This window comes from Syngnathoides biaculeatus, chromosome 12 (genome assembly GCF_019802595.1).
Source record: "Syngnathoides biaculeatus isolate LvHL_M chromosome 12, ASM1980259v1, whole genome shotgun sequence".
In the NCBI taxonomy this organism is placed as follows: Eukaryota; Metazoa; Chordata; class Actinopteri; order Syngnathiformes; family Syngnathidae; genus Syngnathoides; species Syngnathoides biaculeatus.
In genome coordinates, this window is record NC_084651.1 from 20,167,842 (window position 1) to 20,173,792 (window position 5,951).

The following is a 5,951-nucleotide window of genomic DNA, read 5'->3' on the forward strand; positions in this document are numbered from 1 at the left end:
GCCAAAGTTGGATGTTTTGGAGACAAGATTTGAGAGAGCAGACTTTGATGGTTTGGACATGTTCAGAGGTGAGAGAGTGAGTATATAGGTGGATGGGTGCTGAGGATGGAGCTGCCAGGCAAAAGAGCGAGAGGAAGACCAATGAGAAGGTTTATGGATGTGGTGAGGGAAGACATGAGGGCAGTTGGGGTTAGAGAGGACGATGCAGGAGATAGGCTAAGATGGAAAAAGATGACACGCTGTAGCGACCCCTAACGGGATAAGCCAAAAGGAGAAGAAGAAAGAAGAATTCTGACTGAAAATATTTGAAGAACAGTAATTATATTTAGGCTCTTACACCATAGCTCTTAAATTGTTTAGTAAAGACAAATACCTTGCTTTTATTAGATAGAAGATAAAACAGTTCATTACAGTACTTGAAACACAATTTAGATATTGTTCAGTAATTATAATAATCTCAACGGGAAAAACCCACAGCAATCACAAATCCATCCATCCATTTTCCATATTGCTTATCCCCATTAGGGTATCGGGTGTGCTGGGTACAGTCACAGCTAACTTTGGACAAGAAGCAGGGTATACCCTGAACTGGTCACCAGCCAATTGCAGGACACATAAAGAAACAGCCAGTGACAATCACATTCACACCTATGGGCAATTCATAGTCGTCACTCAACCTACAATGTAAACGTTTTTGGGGGGGAGGAAAAAAAACAAAGAAAACCCACGTAGACACGCGGAGAACATACAATCGCCACATAGGCAAGACCGGATTTGAACCCTGGGCTTCAGAACAGTGAGGCGATGCGCTCACCAGTCTTCCATCATCCTATGCAGTAGTAAATGTTTCAATATATTGACATGAGTTGACAGTTATTTGTATATTCTTAGTGGTTTTAAGGTATAGCCTAATGCGTAGATTTATGAGTATTTATGATGTATTTATTTATATTTTATATATTTATAATTTATTTAATGCTGAATTTAAAAAAGGTTTCGAGAATAATTGCTCAAAAACCAGTTGATTGATGAAAACTTGTTCCCGAAAATCTTATTCTTTTTGTGCTGTGTTAACACTTCAATGAAAACTCACGAGGTCACGGTAAATTTGTCCCAAAGAAAAGACGTTCCTGAACAGTGTTGATCGTGTTGAGGCCTGTAACCACTGTTGCCATCTGCTCACTATTTCCTCTCCTAAAGATGATAATTGAAGCTGAAATCACTTTTCTCTCTCGCTCAAAGAGAGAGAGAGAGTCGGTCACCGAAGTCTCCACCACAACAGTTAAGGCCCGTGTCAGTATTCTCAAAAGAGCTCTTTGCACTGCTCGGCTCTCCCCCAGATCAATATGGGCCATGTAATCACCTGACACACTTAATTAAAATCTCACGAGAGGCATCAAAGGACATGGTGCCCAGATGGGGGAATGCAGATGAGCCTCCAGTGGTGTGCTTTGCAGGGCCTTGCGCACAATAGGGGATGCAAAGAAGCCTTCCTCATCTTTGGTGAAAATAGGTCACTGTTGGCAGCCGAGGGGAATGCGTCCCAGGTCTGGCCTGTTGTCAAGCGTGCTGCTCACCGAATTTAAAACTCTTTGTGCCAGCGTCTCGGCACTAATCTGTCTTTTCACTGAGTGTTAAAATTAATTTGCAGTGATTTCTTTGAAAGCTCTTCAGAGACCTCAAATGGACAAGTTGCCACTTGGAAGCCTTTGTCCGTGATCCTGCCCATTCTAAACTCTTGTGACAGGAGCTTTGACATGGCTGCCTGATGAGGCATCGCACTGACCACCACCCTTGTCTGCCTGAGAAAAACATCCCATGACAAAACCCGAAGCTGGCCCAGCAAACAATACCATGCACGGAAATTCCGTGACTACCCAAGTTAGAGTCCGGCTATCATCGCTCGGTGATGTAAAGAGACAATAATCAGAACCGCCTCAGAATTGACCGATAAAACATAATTTGATTTAACATTATCTTCCCACAGCGAGTCTCAACACGGCATATCCGGAAAGTGGAACATGAGCGAAGTGAGATAACTTTATCTGGCAAAGACACAAAATGGTGTTCCCATGGGAAAAGTGGAGAAACAAGTGTTTAGTGGAGCTCATAATACCATTAAGAGAAAAATGAGCCACAGAGCACCCTGGAGGAAGTCGCATCTCGCATGGCAGGTTTCTATCTGCCTGTTGCAGTCGAGGTTGATGTGAATAGTCCCAGCTGGTCAACCCCCTCTCTGGATCACATCGCTTGTCATTTTATTCTTTCAGCCTCTTTTATCTTCCTTTATTTGATCTGTCTGTCTGTGTATAACTTGCTCACCCACTCAAACATAAACCACTTGCGCCTTTTTGCCTCTGGCCAACAAACAAGAGCGGAGGAATGATGATATTTGTGACGGCTGTTTGGTGACCTAGCGCTATAGAGGAGATAAACTTAGAAATTCGATGGTGAAAGGCTGCAGAATACGAGACGGAAAGCAGTAAAAAAGGTAAAAGAAAAAAAAATGTCAGTGGGTGTGGTGTCCCAAGTCCCCTCATCCAATTAAACATCAATCACTGAGCTCCAAGGGAGACAATCAGCCAATCTAAAACGAGTGATCTTGTTGAGCTTTGGAGCCACACTGACCGTGAGAACAGCTCTCATTCTCACAGACCATTAAAAAAAAGCCCCAAAATGATTCAATAACTGTTTGGTCTCCTGTCAGTAAACAATATTTGACATCTGCTCGTGTGTGTACTGATTACAGTAAGATGTGTTCTTTTTTTATTGTCACTGTCAAGGCTCATTTGAATGTTTCACTTTCCCATGTTAGTTCAGATCAAAGAGGTTTGGGAGACTTTTTTTTACTCTCCACTAACCCCCACCACACTCCTGAGGCCCCTCCTCACACTTCAACGACCCCCCCAACCACGTCTGCCTTGCTCCTGCTAATCATTGGTGGTCTCCTGACTGCCAACAGTAATTGATTAGGGAGCGGAGTACTGGTGGGGGAAAAGAGGGGAAAGTTCAACAGTTCTCAAGGTCACTGCCCTCTTCTTCCATCGACCAAACTCCTTTTCTCATGCTATTAAATGTCAGCCACGAGGGAAGCTGCAAATATCTGGCACACTCTCAACGTCTGACTTCCATGAAGGATTCAGTGGTAGAAAACCGGAAGAGTTGCTCAAAGGATGAGACTGTTATGAATGGAAGAGGCTCAAGTCAAACTTCTAAAGGTCCAAAGCAGAGTCATATTTGCCGGAGTCAGGTCAGGTTCGGACTTTCCGGATCGTGATGCTAAAGGAATGGTGACAGTAACAAGAAATCTCCCAATGGTGCAACATAGTAAGAAGTGAGGGTGTACTCCATGTTGAGAGCTAAGAGTGTTGATGTTGGCCGAACGGTTTTCTGGGGGTAATCCAGACCCACTCAAAGAAGACTCGGACACTCCTGGATCTATGTGTGAGCATTTAAAAAGTGCCATGACATCCACTCAGGCGGAATCCAGGGAAAGAATCAAACAAATCCCGCTGAGGCCGAGTTAAACACAAATAATTGGAATTGTTTGAAATTTACATCTTCACTGTGGGAGCGGAGACTAATGGCTTTCCGTGTCTGTCTCGCTCATGTCTCCTAGAAGTGGCCCCAGGCAATAGCAGCTGTGTTGCATTCATCTTTGTCTGCTGTGTCTGTCTCCCAGCATTTGTCATAACGATCTCAGTTTTCATAAATTTGTCAATTTGGTCTCAGATTTTCAGCTCATTTCAAACATTAGCTTGAAAAAAAGAATGGCAACATTAATCTTACATACATCTCTTTACTTTCCTTACCGCTTGCATAGATTACAACAACATGTACAAAGGATTATGATAAAACTTGATATATTTCACATAGTGGATCATGATATCATGAAAGCTAGCTTTAAAGGGCTGTGAATGAAAAGCCCTTGTGTGGTTTAACTCTCTCCAGACTTGTGAACACAAGAGGTGGCGCTAAGAAGTGGTCGGCTCTGGTTAATGTTCATGTCACGTCAGTGTTGTAAACCTGCTTTCTGCTGCCCCCCTTTGTTAGGCATGCGGTATTGATTGTGCAGATCTCAAAGGAAGTTTCAATCAATATTCCTTTCTATAAGGTCCGATTGATTTGTAAATACCTCATATTTTATAAAATAGCTTTCATCTGTTTCTTGTCTGTCACATTCCTCGCAGTGCTAACAGTGCTTTAAGCGGTGTTGTGCCCTTGAGCTTCTTTGCTTTGCTGTGGTATATTCTAATTTGAGGTGAACTAAACGCACACTCGTAGTTTCCCCCCAACCTCAGAGATGTTATGGGAGGAAAGCCACCCAGTCTCTGCACTAATGCTGATCCCTGCCGGAAAGTGCCTACATGTGCTGCATCTGAAATAAACACAACCGACCCAGCTCATATTGTGTGTGTTTTTTTTTAAAGGAAGGTCTACACAATATTATGTTGTTCTTAGATAATTCTTGTCAGTGTCAATCAAAACTCAATACAGTCATAACTTGATATCTCCTGTCTGTATCGTATCTTATCTTTTTGTGACCAGTACACAAATTGTGTTTTTTGGAAATAAAATGCAAATGACAGTACAATTCAGGCAAACATTCTCTCTATTGCTTATTTCATTCAGGGTCACAGGTAAATTAAACCTATTCCAGTTGGCTTTTTATGAAAGGAGCACTACACCCTTGGGAGGTTGCCAGTCAGTCACAGGACTCAGACGACTACTGCAAATAAATATAAGGAAAACAGGACATATATTTATATAAAAACCCTCAAAAGAGTTGAAATGCTTGATAGAAATGTTTTTTGAATGCAAAGATATGAAAATCTGCTTCATATAAACGTTATTATAAACATTATTGGAAAAGCTTGTGTCACATTTTCATGCAAAAATAGAAATATCAATATAACGATCCAGGATAACAATATTATTCCTATCACTGCACTAGTCTAGTAAATTACAGGCGTGAGAAAATTAAAAAAGCAAAACATAGATATCTTTTACTAGGATCCTCCGATGTGGGTAGTGTGGTAAAATGGGTTTGCGCCGGTGCTGGATGACTTATCATGCAGCATGCAACAAGATGGGGCATGTGGAATGTGAAGCAATAAGGGTTGGACAGCCAAGCATCCGCTGGCCCATATTCTCACCTGTTTCCAAACAGATCCCAATCGATGAGCCACTGGGAAACTGAACTGAACACTTCCTTGTAATAATGATATCATCGCAAGCCCAGACATCTTCATTCAACTTCACCTAAAATGATTCAACCCCACTATTGTAAATGTGTTTGCAGTGGTTACAAACTTCCAAAAGCTAACAAAACAATTTAAACCTCTCACCTGAATTAAACAATAGCCATCATTTTGCTAAATCTACACTTTTAGACATTTAATAGGGTTTTTACAGGAATTGGTGACAAGAATTGTAACAATGTTGCCAATAATTTACTGTGGGATGTGAGTAGTCCAAATTGGATTCTGAGGTACTCTTGATATGTCATACTCATACACCAGCTGTGAATAATTTGCTCAATACTTTTAAATTAGCTGACCTGATTCAGGTGACATGCTGGGAAAGCAATTGGTTGCTGTCTCTTGACCTCAACACTGAGTTTCCGCCACAAGAAACAGACTGCAACTACCAGACCCACACGTCGATCATAGAAGCATCTACAATAATGTATTTCTGCAGCGGTGGCCCATTGTTAGTGTCGGGTATTTTTGCCCAATAAATTTTCATGGTCCTTCTCTTTCTTGTATTACAGTGTTCCCTCAATTAATGTGAGGGCTATGCCCCCCCCCCAAAAAAAAAAACTTGCATTTTTTTCATTCATTATATATATTTTTTTCATTTACAGGATGTTTTTTTTTTGTTTCCAGGTTTTTCTTCAATTACAGAACGTTTTTTCATTTTTGTGTGTTTTAAAGGCTGTTAAATCACAA

The 5,951-nt window shown here is 41.4% G+C and overlaps 1 long non-coding RNA gene across 1 annotated transcript; it reads right to left on the minus strand.

Moving 5' to 3' along the window:
* Positions 1-3,953: 3,953 nt before the first annotated feature.
* Positions 3,954-5,473, minus strand: LOC133510145 (uncharacterized). The gene is made up of 3 exons (XR_009797533.1): positions 5,349-5,473; positions 5,157-5,262; positions 3,954-4,729 (listed from the first exon to the last, which is right to left on the minus strand). It is a non-coding gene; the product is annotated as an uncharacterized LOC133510145 (long non-coding RNA).
* Between the last annotated feature and the right edge of the window lie 478 nt (positions 5,474-5,951).